General features: G+C 39.5%; 1 long non-coding RNA gene across 1 annotated transcript; it reads right to left on the bottom strand.

Annotated features, from left to right (window-relative positions):
* Window positions 1–387: 387 nt before the first annotated feature.
* LOC126404238 (uncharacterized) lies at window positions 388–13,698 on the bottom strand. Its single transcript, XR_007571423.1, has 3 exons — window positions 13,547–13,698; window positions 11,160–11,257; window positions 388–474 (listed from the first exon to the last, which is right to left on the bottom strand). It is a non-coding gene; the product is annotated as an uncharacterized LOC126404238 (long non-coding RNA).
* Between the last annotated feature and the right edge of the window lie 1,081 nt (window positions 13,699–14,779).

Raw genomic sequence — 14,779 nt, forward strand, 5'->3', positions numbered from 1 at the left:
GTGAGGTGTTTGAGGGAGATCCACTCACACTGATGTCATATATGGGTCACCTCAAACATGAATGTTAACAGTCTAAGCAGAAAGATCAGATCTGGAGAAATAACCGAGCATTAAGTCCTGCAACGTGAACATAGCCTGAGACCCTCTGTGCCTGGTGAACACGCATGTAGCCTTTCTTTTTCACATACTAAATTTCTGTATGTTTTTCAACTTGAAAATCAGTGGGTTACTAAAAGTCTCGCCATCAGTCAGAAAAAGACAAAGTCAGAAGGTGATTCCCTGCGTTATTTCGTCTGCAGTGCTTTTAAAAACAGGTGAGTGCTGAAGTGATAGCATCAGTTTGTTCTGATATCAAACAACACTTCATAAATATCTGTGCTTACTTGCCTTCAGATCCCCTGTTGTCCAGAAGAGGCATCTAAGAGAGACGGATGCTTTCAGCCATGCATTATTCACCACTTTAATTCCACAACCCTACAAAAGAGAAAACAGAGGAGTTTGTGTTTATTTTATTCATCTCTAAAATCCACAAATAGATAGCTGCAAAATGTTACTGATCAAAGATTTATGAGCAGGCATCAAACAGTGAACCTTTGTGTTGCCCTGAAAGGGTTATGACCAATATCTGTTTCTTTCCATCAGAAGTGCCAACACTCGGCCAGTGTGAGGAAAAGAAACTAAAACTGAGGACTTCTTGTTTTTCATATTTGGACTTTTTCAGGTTAAAATGGAATTTCACTTAAAACCAAAAGATGACGCATTTATTGTATTGCATAATCTGAGGTTCAAAGCTCCTCTTGTGTGGCCTAAATACATCAGTGCAGACCCTTTTACTGTTAGTAAACAGTATGACGTTTTTTGGTGGGCGGGGCTTAGCTGGAGGCAAAACAATTCTCCACAGACATTAGCTAGAGCTAGCGAGCAAATTCTCTTGGCTTGTTTTAGACAAAAGAGGAAGATGATGTGAGTGGTACATTCAGAAATACTCATTCCGAATCCTGGAGCGCACTGTGGGACAAACTGGACCATTCAGAAATTCAGAGCGCTGTCGGGATGTACTGTTCAGTTATTATAAGTGCTAATATCTTAGGCAACTGGACTTAGCACTTACGATTACCATGACCTGGATGACTGAGAATCTTCAACTGTTCGGTTATTCTTTCGTGGTGGCTCTCTCGGCTCTCTGTCTGGGAAGACGGAGCAGCAGAGCGCCGAGCGAAATGAATGTGTGATTAACTTAGCCATTAGTTAATTCACATAGAAATATAAAGCTCTGGTTCTTCAACTAACAGGGCTCTCATTTTAGCGTAGAGCGTCAGACTGAATTTATGAATGCACCATGTCAGGTCACTCGCTCTCCAGGATCGTGAGTGTTGCTTGAATAAGTAAACACTGACGAACAAAACCAGACTGGCCGACCTGTATGCTCTCACTCAGTGGAAGCTTTGTGGTTGATTACTATGCCAATCTTACAAAGGATGACGACACTTTAACGGTTTCCTCAAGTTTGTTTTGCTATCAAAGCTAACGTTAGCTAACGCGCTAAAAAGTTAGCGTTACAGAGAAATCCAATATTCCTCTTAATACCTCCCCAATCTCTGATGAGGTGGACATGATAAACCCTTAATACTCAATGTTAATGTTATTAATCCCTACAACAGTAAATTCTGTATCTGTAACGTGAGTATTTTTGACGATGGCCGCCGTCCAGTCCTTTAGTCTTATCACATTTAACCCTAGTTGTCTTTGTTTTTGTTGACAGGCAGTGGCGGCTGGTATGGTAAAAATTTAAGTTTTGAGCCATGACTCCTTCTATTCTGGCTCCCAATAACACAACAATATGACATTTTAAGACTCCTATGTAGCCTACAGCCCTGTGGCGGAGAGTCGTGTTTTGCCTCCAGCTAACAACTGATGTCATGTGACGCTGACTCTTAAAGGGTCTATAGAGATGAAGAAATGATACTTTAAAAATACCATCAATTCCTATCCACAAATTTAAAAGGACTAGTTTGACATTTTAGACAATATGTTTATTTGTGTCCTCTGTAAACGCCTCCGGGCTCTAGCTCCGACGATTATGGCGATTATGGGAAAAAAAACATTTAAAGCGCATTTCTCAAATTGTTACAAAAGTCTTTAATTGATTATAGAGTTGATACTAAACAGACAGCACATGCTGTATTACAGGAACCCTTCCAGTGATCAAAGACATCCTGCTGTGTATTGTTTTTTTACTCTCAGGACATTTACCACTCCGACATGAAGAACAAGCAAAATAAATAAATAAATAAAAGCTGTCGGGGATGAGAGACGGTCAAAGCCATTTTTCAAACTCAATTGTGTTTAAACTCACTCATACCGAGAGATTTTCAAACCCATCCTCTCCCGTCGACCGAAGCACTCTCCAAAAATGCTTTGAGATTTAGAGGGAAGTGGCTGAACAGATTGTTATGTCACCATTAGGGAGCTGTAATAAAGTCATATTTCTTTTGCATTTTGCATGACTGGAGGGCCTTCCACTCTCGCCTGTCTGCTCCTCTCACATCAGCCTCCCTTAAGTGGAGCAGTTCTGGGCTGCAGGTTTTGCCTCGCTGCTGCCAGAGAGTGTCTGTGCCAGATAGCGTTGCATGATTACGCTACACACAATTTTGTGGACAGTGTTATAGCAGGAGAATAAAATATCTTAGGCCTCATTAAACGCCCACCCATTTGGAAATTAGAAACCAGTTATTCATCATTGGGAAGGGAATAGAGATATCAGAATTAAGTGTTTTATAACAGCTTATTTACAAGCAACAGGAAGATGGGTGAAAATGCTGTGTGACAACAACCAAAAATTTCCCATAAATAAACAGTGAATGTGCAAATTAATCTTTAAAAAGGTAAAAATGATTTTTAAAAAGTAAAGTATGCTTGTTTGGTGCTTCTCCACACCACACCCTATAGGTTTCTTTTCTTTATTGCACCCTAGTGCCAAATTCAGGCATCGCTTGCATGTCTCACAGTTTTTGGAGCAAAACTGGAAATGATTCTGATACTGATAAACAGTGACAATCAAGCGCATAAAATTCATTGTGTTTCCTCTGAGCTGTAAAACACCAAAACTGTTCTGACAGATATTATTTTTTTGCCAGGAGCTGATGCAGACAGAACAATCATGTTTTCTGCTGTATATGTGAACGTGCTATAAAAGAGCACGCTGTCATGTTAATGCTGTTCATTTTTAAGTGGTTTTCTGAATATGTGGCTCCTCATGAATATTTGACCACTTTCTAAATTAATAAAAAAAATCCTCATTTGTGAATTTTCAGGCAGCAACCATGGTTATATGGGAAATTCTCTCTCTGTCTGCTGCTTGACGCTGAAAATGATCATCTTAAATTTAAGATATTTTAAGATAAAGTTAATCTTCACACATCAGTAACCCCTGACGTTGTGACAGTAGACGTCCCCATCAATCCTGAGAGAACACCAACTGTCGCATGTTCTGTACCAATACAAATGTGGATAGCAACCAGCAGCCTCTACTATTTATATGCTGTACATCTTTTACTAAAAAGGCCAAAAAAGAAAAGAAGAGAAAAAAAAAATGGATGTACAACCTACAGAGGGAATCGGAGGTGAGTTAATGTTGGTTTCAAATATCTAACATGTTCATATTCAAATCTTTATAAGAATTAAGGGCAGTGACTGGATCTAAAGACTTGAAGGGAATCATTTTGGGGACCCGTTTTCCCTTATTTTTGTGTCTAAATGACTGATGAAAACAATTTTGAAATGGTCAAGTATTGAGAAAGAGAGTTGCAGCCGCCAGTCACAAAACAGGCTGTAATGTAACCATTCGGGGCATTTGGCACCGTCAATTTACATGAACTAAAACTGCTCGTTTTTGCCACTGACAGGCTCAGATTGTTATTATAAGTGTCTGAAAACATTATGGAAAGGATCCCCACAGGGAAATAAAACTTTTTTTCACCTTTTGCTTTATCTCATTGGTCAAGGTGAAGTCTGAAAGCTCGCTAACTTTTCAAATTGTAAAAAAGAGCTAAATATTCACTCATGACACTGACATCTTTCAGATAACTCTACTCCAACCCAACACACTCTTCATCGCACTCCTCTTTCCAACTCTTACTAATGTTTCCACCATTGTTTTTCCTGCGACAAGTCGTCTCTCGCAAGATTTCAGAATGACATCTCCTTGAGCGAGATTTAATACTGTAACACAAAATAACAAACTGACCAGCAAAGGGTAGAATCTTTTCCATAGTGTTGTTAGACGGTTGTAATAACAATCTGAGCCTGTCAGTGGCAAAAACAAGCACTTTTAGTGGATGTACATTGATGGTGCATAATGCCCCGAGTGGTTACATTGCAGCCTGTTTCTCTGTTGCAGGATGAATCGATCTCTCAGTACTTGACCAGTTTCAAAAACTGTTGTTCCCTTTAATCATTTAGCCACAAAAACATGGAAAAATACGGTCCAGGCAAGTTTCCCTTGAAGATTAGAATCTTATCACACACTGTACGATTTTATCTGCTGACTGTCAATACCAACAGACCCAGACTGGACGGGACCTGATCTAACTAGGTCCCATCAGTCATTACACACAAATCAAACAGTCATGATGTGCTTCCCCTCTTTAAGAAGCATTAGAATATGTCAGACCTGGATAGAAATTGATGAAAACAGTGACGGAGATTCCAGCTTTAAAGGTATACTATGCGAGATTGTTGGTTACTGTTTGTTAACACGCTCACCAGCGAAAATGAAAGTAAAAGCCAACGCCTGATTCTCCTTTTTTGGCGTTTCACCTTGCTGTATTATGGTTTGCCACCTGGTCACTGCCTTTTTATGACGCCCCAACCTCACCTGAGTGCTGTGAGGGTACACGCCCATAAATGTGCTGAACAATGAAAAGAAGAAGAAACTACAGGCAGAGTCTCTACACAGCCACACACTTCTTGTGGGTTATAAGTGATGACTGAGAGGGAACACTTCTGTTTGAGTCTATAGATTGTTTTTTATCGGGAAAATCCCGCGTAGTGTTTCTTTAAGTCTCTCTGTGGGCTTCAAAAAGTTGACACGCTATTTCAGCAACATGTAAACAGGAACAAATTGACCACTAAGACTCTGCAGTCTGTTGTCCTGAACCTCAACAATGTCCATGTCTTTGATATGGACCCCTTAATGACTATAGTTAGTGATGAAAAATGAAAAGTGTCTGGAGTGTCAGGTCTGTATTACCCACTCTGTGATCCCAAACGAACTTGTTGAAGGATTAGATTACCGGCCTTTCTCAAGTGGGCATAGCTGCTGCTGTGGCTCTTCGTTGTGCCTCTCTGGGTTTGATTTGAGCCAAAAGAGCCACAGGATACAACTTCCAAGGCATTAGCATTCTCAGCAGTCACCCAAAAAAATTCAGATCACGCTAGTTCGAAGTGACAGGGTGCTTAAACTACAGTACATGGGGGTGAGAAACAACCGCCTCATGCTAACTACAAACACATTATGTAAGGAGCAGTGATGGGCTCATGCCCTTTCATCTGCACAGTCTGCTTCTTACAGTATTTCCCAACACTATAGTGTTACATCTCCTGGGTATGGACATGCTAATGCCTTTTAAGCACTGAGAGTTTATGATGTGGTTCTAAACAATTTGGGATCTTGTGATGAAATGGCTAAGGAGTCCAACAAACACATTGGTGTTTTTTTTAACTCAGGCAAAACAAAGACAAGTAAACCTCCAGTGCTTAACTCGACCTGGCTGTTTATCCTATGTGCCGGCTTACATTCAAATTTGAGATTGTCAAAACATGCCGCCAGTTTTATTTTAAGTAGTAGTATTATAAGTCTTGCTATGCAGGATGTGCCAGCTCTGTGACAGATTTTACTCACAGACTGTATAAAATAATGGGCCTAACCACCATGACATCACCCATTGGTTTGTGGGCTCCCATTTTGAAGACACGGGTCTGGCATTCTGGCCGTCACCATCTTGGATATCTGGAGCCAGAAGGGTCCATGTTTGGACAAGAGGGTGGAAATAACCCCAACACCAGCTGCTAGCTTGGTTAGCACAGTGCATCTACAGGCATAAAACTATCAAATAAAATGCAGATAACCGGAACAACTGAGTATCCAAAATATCCAATTCCTTACAGGGTCTTTTATTCCAACCAAACGCTGAATGAGATGTTTTTAGGTGACCTAAACGTTTAAATTAACTTTCATGAACAGAACACACTAACATAGCAACAGCTATAGTTACATCCTTAGTTTGAGAATCTAGGGTTATACCGAGGTTACATTACCTGACAAACTTTGTCACCGTGGTGGCAATTTGTCAACAGATGGCACCCACCTGAAGCTCAAAGCGACCATGCCCTTACTTATGCATAACTTCAAGCCTTGATAACATTTAAGTGGGTGAGTTATATAAACATTGGGCTTTTTAACATGAGGTTTATGGGGATTGACTCGCTTTTGGAGCCAGCTTCAAGAGGGAGGCCATTTGAGAAACTGTTTTTGGCACTTCCACGTTAGCTTCATTTTTTTAACCCCCGAGATTGCTGCTGGATTTTACTAACAAGAGGGAAGTCCTGACGATGCTAGCTACGATGCCTGTGTGTTTCATAGTAGGGAAACATGAGTACTAGGTGTTGCTCATTGTTCCGCTTTCCGGCTGATACAAAAGACCAAGTGTCACTAGATAAAAAACATCAGGTAAGACAATGTGAAATTTGTGCGTAGAATATAGCTAAGTTACCTGCCAAGCTCGCTAGTTGGCGTAGCTGACGTATATTGTGCGAGACAAGAGATGGAGTTCACTAGGTGGTTTCAAACAAAACTAAATGGTACCACGACCAACTTGCAAAATTATCTTTCAAATTGACAAACACTATGTGTAATTTATGGCACAATTCAAACACTGTTCACTGTTGACAACCGTACATACATTTTCCAAAATAAAATCCCATGGTGGACACTGGGAGGAGAGCGGTGACTGTTTGTAACCTTTTTTTAGTACTTTTACAGCATTTTTGTATTTGTTGAGAGTAAAGTAAGGCTTCCTACTTTTCAAACAACATTTATATAATTTTTCGAGACTGTATTCTTCAATTTTACTATTGTGTATTTTAGCTAGTTTTCACCTGTTTAACTGTGACAAAATAATCCCACATAAAGGTCTACTTACTAGGTTTTTGTCAGAGCTTTCAATTATATGACACTGTCTTCATCAGTGTTGTCAGTGCGTCATGGTTAGAAGTTTATTGAAATGGAAGATTTCATCCAAAGCACTTCAAGGACATCTCTCACATTTGGGATAGTTGACAGCCCGGGAAAAGGCTAGTAAGTGGACCTTGAGTTGGTTTTGTTTTGCCAAACTACTACCTTCTATATGTGGAAATTGAACCTCCATGTTTAGATTTAACTCTGTTTGGAAGAAAAATAAACACAATGCAACAATAAAATGCTTTGAATTTTTGGTAAGTATGGTCATGGCACCTTTTTTATGCTTTTGTTAACTTTTTAGAGTTTTACAGACAAAGTTGTTCGAGTTGATTTCCTCTGTGCTGTTGTTCATGGTGGACATTTTCCAGGAACCATGGAGAACACATTTCAGCTCAGTAAAGAATAAAAAAAAGGTCTGAAAACAATGTCATATTTGTCAGAATCATTTTGAGGCTGCCTTCCATCATTGAACCAAGCGTTTTCCATTAATCTGTTGTCTGGCATTTATACTGAGTGTGTTTTCGTGGGAAGCCGTGCCCGCTGCTACCACCCCCTCCAGTCAAACTGGAATGACTGGTATCTTATTGTTTTTCCTTGCTCATAACCACTGTTTCAACTGAAATCCATTCATAACACATTGAAACATCCTGTTTACAGGCAGAGTGGGTTGAAAACAGAGCCCCTGACTGACTCCAAATGGTGAGAGTAATTTGGTGTAATTGCACCACGGGTGAAACCTTTGAAGACCCAGTTTGCTTTGTGACTGAAACAATGATGATTAGAGCTTGTTCACTTGTCAACTGCAAACAGTAGAGCGAACACATCTAAAGAGCAGCTCTTTCTATTGTGCAAAACTTCACATATTAAATATTTGCTTTAAAAACACTAATACAGCATTGTGTTTAACTAGTAATACAATCATACCAGGTTTATCTGCACATTTAGAATAGCCATAGTTACCTAAATGACTGACCAAGTGTGTGACCGACTATACATATTTGCATTTTAGCTGCAGGGTTTCAGCGACAAACAATATACAACCTGAGCTAACTTGAGGCTTGAAAGGCTACTGCTCACACCACATGACATAGATTACCTTTAGAGAAATCTGGGCACCTATTAACACCGCTGTTTGATCTCAATGGCACAAATTGATCCAAGGTGAAGAAATGGTGGCGTAATTATGATTGATGATGACAGAAAGGGGAAATGATTTGTGCCTTTAAATTCTCAGTGAGAATGTTGTTCCTTAGTTAAAAGTCCACAGTAGGAGATTTAGGAAGCTGTAATGAAATGTGAAGACTCAGCTGATTAGTGGTTGGACAATTTCATTATTATTCTTTAGGTCATAATTAGTGTAGTATTTTTAAAGTGAGAGGCTGGTTAACTTCCCGGTTGGCATTATGAATTTTAAAACATTTTTATTGCTTTGGTTTTAAGCTTTGTAAAACTTTTGTGCACATTACAGTCCCTCTGAACTTTGAGGCCAGTAATAATTGATATATTGACTGATTAAAATATCACTGGATATTTTTTTTTTTATTATCTTAAACAAACATTGCTGATACAAACCCTTAAATACTACTTTTCTTTTTGAAGTTGAGCTCAAAAAGTTTGAGAAAGTCCTAGCACAAGGTTCACTAAGTTTTTTTTAATATAATATTATTATAATATTTTAATATTTTTATTTCGTTTAATTGTCTAAATTAAAGAATTGTGACAAAAGCTGTATACTGAACAATTAGGGATGATTATTTGAAATATTATTGAAATAGCTATGTGGCCAAATGCAGTATCCAAATCACAGGAGCTCAATTTTTTTAATAAAGGTAAAGAAGTGTGTCATGACAAATGATTATAAATGAAGAACCGTGGCACTACAGAGATGCCCTGGCCCACAAATGATATTTCAGATGTAAAAGAACAAGCTTGTTTGGCACAGAGCCCAGCAAAAACAACATCATACTCTTTTTTTTAAGTTAAAATAAAATGCAAAAATTCCAATTAAAATCACAACTCATATCTTAATCGCAATATTTATCAAAATAATTGCAATATAATTCTTTTCTACAGACATGCTAGCTGCACTGTGAGGCCAATACTGCCCTCTACAAATTATGTTTCTATATTACAAAATTGTTTTCATAATTATGTTGTGGTGTTATGTTCAGAGACAACATTACTTTGAGTTAAAACACTATTTATGTACAGTGCTGGATTCGCAGGGAGGTGGTTGGGGTGGATGCCAGACATACAAAGTGTAGGACAGTAACACCAGAATCCCAGGTTCACATCTGGACTACTGTCTGTTAACAAATGTTAAAAAAAGGCTAATAATAAAAATATATATATTGCTGTAGTCACTGCAAGTGGATTGTGTATTGCGAGGTTGCCTATTTTGGCAGAAAACAGCTGAAATACATTGTCAGTGAACATTTTGCTGAGACGTTAAGTATCATCATTTTTGCAACTTGCCAGATATGTTAGCTAGTTACATTTCTATTATTATGTTAATGGCAAACTTCATTCATTTGGCATTATATTTTCCTTTAGAAACATATCTGCTGTTTCAAATTAGTTGTATATAAAAATAATTTCTCAAAGACAGGGCTAGTTAGGCTGCACAGAGGGTCTTTAAGCTAAATGCTAATATTAGCTTCCTAACATGCTCGCAACAACGATGCTAACAAGCTAATGCTTAGCACGTATAACGTTTAATGTGTTAGCATGCTAACGTTGGCTAATCAACCCTAACTCCATAGTACAGTTGAAGCTAATGTCATTAGTTGTGCAGGTATTGAGTCATAAACCAAAGTATTGGTCACACAAACAAACAAATAAGTAAATAAGTAAAGTCTTTAGGGTGTTGCTACAAGAAAAGTCAGAGGATAACTGAGGCCAGTTAGCTTCAATCTCAGGACACATGAAGGTCTGCACAACATCTCATGGTAATCAGCCCAACAATTATTCAGATATTCAATTTTTGAACAAGGTCCACTAGTGTGGCTAAAAATAAACTCAGTCAGTGTTCTCTGTGTCTACATTACCTCAAATATGTCTTAGGTATGTTTGTATTTCTGCAGTATCCTGTTACTTATATGCAGATAGGGATACATCTGTGACAATATTGGTCATTAATATCAGCTAATTGTTGGTCTGACTCTTGCACACAGTGTACTGAGGACAATTCCAGCTACATAAAGTAACTGTATACACTGTTTGTGCAGGAAATTGACAATATGGAGCACATTACACCCCACACACATCTGAGACACATTAATACAAGTACATTTAGGTTTATGGCCAAGCCCCATGGCTAAGCATGAGCGTGAACGAGAGCACACTTCATAAAGGATCCTGCCTGTTAACAGATGCATTAAAGTTCACACACACTTCTAGTTGCTCTGCGCTCACCCCTGACATCAAGAATATGTAAGAGATTCACACTCAAATTAGTCTATTTATGTTATGTCAACTTTGTACCCTGCTACCCGACACTCTCAAGAGGAGTTTGATGTGAGCAGCCCAAATCTGTGACATATTTACAAATGAAAAAACATGTTTGAGACAAATACAACACCACGATTGCTTTTCATACTTCCCCACAGAGACCCGAGCCTTCAACATTCTCCTCCAACAGCCTCAATTGAGCACGAAGGATTCTTATGATGGCGGGGCATCTGTGACTCAGTGTCTAGAATAACTCTCTAAATAAAGAATAAAAGCAATCTGCTCTCGTTTCACTCAATGCACCTTTTTCCTTCCCTGTTGCCAGGGGGATGACCAAATGCATTTCATATGCAAGCTTCGCGCTTCACTGCCTCCTGAGCACAGAACCGAATCATGTTCCACTTTAAAAGATGTTAATTTTACATTTTTAATGACCGGCTGATGGCTTAAGTAAGTGAGTGCCGCTTACAAGGGAAGATTTGATGTTCTGGAAATCCTCCTCCACACACCTCCAACTCCTCGTCCTGGATTAAATGATCTGTCCTGAAGAGTGAGGGACAGAGACTCCTGTTAAAAGACAGAAAAGTGCATAAATATATTCCAAAAGAGGAAAATGTTTTTATACTGAATGCAAACTACAAACAATACATTTTTGCATCACTGCTCCACACTCTACACATCATGTGTTAACGTGCTGTAGTGGAAGGAGATTCCTCAATTTCACGGCTGATTAGCCTGATGCCAGGATTATCTCCTGTTATTTTAAGGCAGATAATACAAGATTATGACTTAATGGGATCTGTGAAATCAGCTGGAACACACTCTCAAAGAAAATTCTGCAAATTGCAGTTCATGCTAGTCAAACTCTGAATTGGAGAGGTGAAACAGTTGACCACAGCTCTATATCCAAAGGGAATATTTGACGCATAAATCATCCGTGCACCACACATTAAGAGTTCACAGCTATGGGAAATTACACAGCTTTTGAGCTTGAGGTCATCAACAATTTTTGTAAACACCTTAATAGAAATTCTGCACATCCCACTTCCCAAGGGTGAGCCAGCTTCCCAGCGTTGGGAAGAAAGGTTTCAACGTGTCTCAGCTATGAGCTAAGCGGTTTATAGCACAAATTCTGCTCTCTTTTTTTAAGGTAATTAGCTTGTGCTCAATGCTGTCATATCCAGAAGTGCAGCTGCTTTTGAAAAAACAGGGCAAAAAAACAAGAGGCCAAGCCTCCCCAGGGTCAGTGCCCACCACAGCCTGGATTATGGCACCAAAGGAATCCTGGGAAGCGTGTATTGATTTGGGCTGACACTTGCTGCCACATTTAGCTTAGCCGCTGCTGACTTGCAAAGGCTTCAAGCAGTTATCTGCCATATTCTCTACTATCTTTAAAGAGCACTGAGAAATTACCTCATGCCATAGAAGATTTATCATCACATAATTAGCTCGGTGCACCTAACGGCAGATCTCTTTTGACTGCTAATACAAGCTTAAAGTTCATGTGCAGAGGACTATGCGTAATTAACTTGTTAGCATGAGCATGCTGTGACGAAACGCTGGCCTTTATAAACTGCATTTGTTTTACAGATTGTCTGGGTGCTCTGCTGTACTGCGATATCTACCGGATGCTACAGACTACACTGATACACAGTACAGAAATATTAGTCTATTGAATTAGATATGATTTCAAATGTTGCCACTCAATTAAAAGGGCATCATCAGCGGTTATCACCGTCATAAATATGGGTTAGAAGGCTCCTGCTACACCAACCAGTAGGTTCAGAATGTCGTCACCAGCGCATTAAAATCTTGTTGGCACTGGGAGCTGTTGCGTTAGGTTTCACTTTGACTTTAGGTTAGGTTTCGGAGCAAAGACTAGATAGTAAGTTTTAGTTCATCAGGGTTTCGCTTGCAAGTACATTGTGTGATGTATGACATGTGACGGCCCCAGGGAGTCCACTAGGGTTTGGTGTTGGTGTTGTTGGTGTTTGTGTTTCAGAGTGCTGGTGGCTTGATTGGTCGTGGTGATTGAAGGCAGCTGGCCACTGTCTTCAGCCCTTTAAAACCCGCCCTCCTGGGAACTTGGTGTCTCTTCTTTTTCCCCCTGGCATCATGCTGCGCTGACTGCATTTACTTCGTTCCTTAGTTTTTGTATAGTTTAGTTTTACATTATCTTGGTTATATTGTTTATTCTTGAATTTTTGTTAAAATAAATTACTTATTTTTATGGAACTCCCCATGTGTTTCCTTATTTGTGATGGTCTTAGAGCCAGACCATGACAGACAAATGACATAACTTACATATGCTACATATGACAAACTTAAAAGAGCTCAACATTCTCAACGACCGAAACCCTGGTCCCCTGTGTTTGACCCCTCCGCCGCCCTGACCAACCTCTGTTCTCAAACTTTCTTACTCTTTTATACTAGCGTTATGTCAGCCGACTTCCTCCATCACTTCCAAACAATAAACACGGCCATTTAATGCGCTGATAACAGCATTCTGAACACACTAGTTCGGTAGCAGGACCTTTCTAACCATATCTATGACCCTGATAACCACTTATACATTTAATGAAGTGATTACATTCGATACATTCACCAATTCAAAATAAAATTAATTGTAAATGTCACTGGAAACAGCAATCAGAAGGATCTTGAAAATGTAAGTATGAATTCTTTGGAGAAATGTTACTATTCTCTTTGTGATGTTTAATCGACAGCGGCCTTCTAATGTTTATCTCATCTTTCAGCACATATTACATTTACTATTAGAACAAACCTATTAGTACATGACAAACTAATTGTACATTAGTTATACAATATATAAATCTCAACTCAAGGTCTACTTACAAGTTTCTTTGGTAATTTCGACAGCATCTCACAGTCTTCCTCTGTGTTTCAGGTGTGGGTGGCACCACAGCTTTCCATTGGCTCCTGGTCCATAATTCTGGCCCCTTGCTGTGACAAGGTTTATGTCTTTGGTCACGAGATCACAGCAAACTCCACCTGCTGAAAAACACCATCAAGATGCGGTTAAAAGCTCAGAAAAGCGAGTAAGACCTTAAAGAGACAATTCCCCCCAAAGACCTGTAGTGCTGTTTACCAGTCTAGATTGTTTTGGTGTGAGTTGCCAGGTGTTGGAGATATCGGCCATATTGAGGTCTGCCTTCTCTCAAATATAATGGAACTAGATGGCACTCGGCTTGTGGCACTTCCTGTGTGGAGATACAGTTGGCAGATGTAGTTCAGTAAGAAAATAGTTCCTCAGTGAAACTGCTCACAACAAGGTCTGTGGATTATCTTGAGTAACTGGGTCATGATTTCTGGAAAGAGACATTGCTGTTGAGGTTTGCAAATGTATTTTTTGGGGTCTTTGAGCACCACAAGCCAAGTGCCATCTCGTTCCATTATACTGGAGAGAAGGTAGACATCTCTACGGCTGATATCTCCAGCACTCAGCAACTCACACCAAAACAATCCAGGCTGATAAATAGAACTACAAGCAAGAGGATAAAATATGTCCCTAGCATGAAGCCCAACTGTTGATTTTGCCAGCCATGTCATGCTAGCATAAACTTCTGCTAACACTGTGGCTTCACCTTTACCCAGTAAGTATTTATAGTGGAAAGGAGACATATGGTGTTTCTATTGGATTAACAGTAGTATTAGATACATGCCGAGGAGCATCTTCAAAACATGGAGCAAAGATCTGAATTCACCAATGAGGAAGATTAAAAGAAAGGCTTACAAGAAACAAATATGCAGCTGTCCATCTACAGCCATACAGGAAATGTCATAGTACAGAAACTGTCAGCTCAAGATTATGTGTTGCACAAGCAGATGCCTTTAAGCCTCGCACTCTTGTAACATTGTGTTTGTAATGTTTAGTGTATTTCTGTCCAGTGTCATGAGCTAATTTGACTCCTCACATGCCCAGTGTTCACATTTCTACTCAGCTGTAAACATCTCATCACCCAGTGTTGTTGCTCTGCAAGATTCTGGGCAACTACTATGTCCAAAGAGCAACCCTTGGCAAATATTCGCCTCGAATCATCCAACGCTTTACCCTTTGGAGCACCCATT

The sequence above is a fragment of the Epinephelus moara genome, chromosome 17 (assembly GCF_006386435.1).
Source record: "Epinephelus moara isolate mb chromosome 17, YSFRI_EMoa_1.0, whole genome shotgun sequence".
In the NCBI taxonomy this organism is placed as follows: Eukaryota; Metazoa; Chordata; class Actinopteri; order Perciformes; family Serranidae; genus Epinephelus; species Epinephelus moara.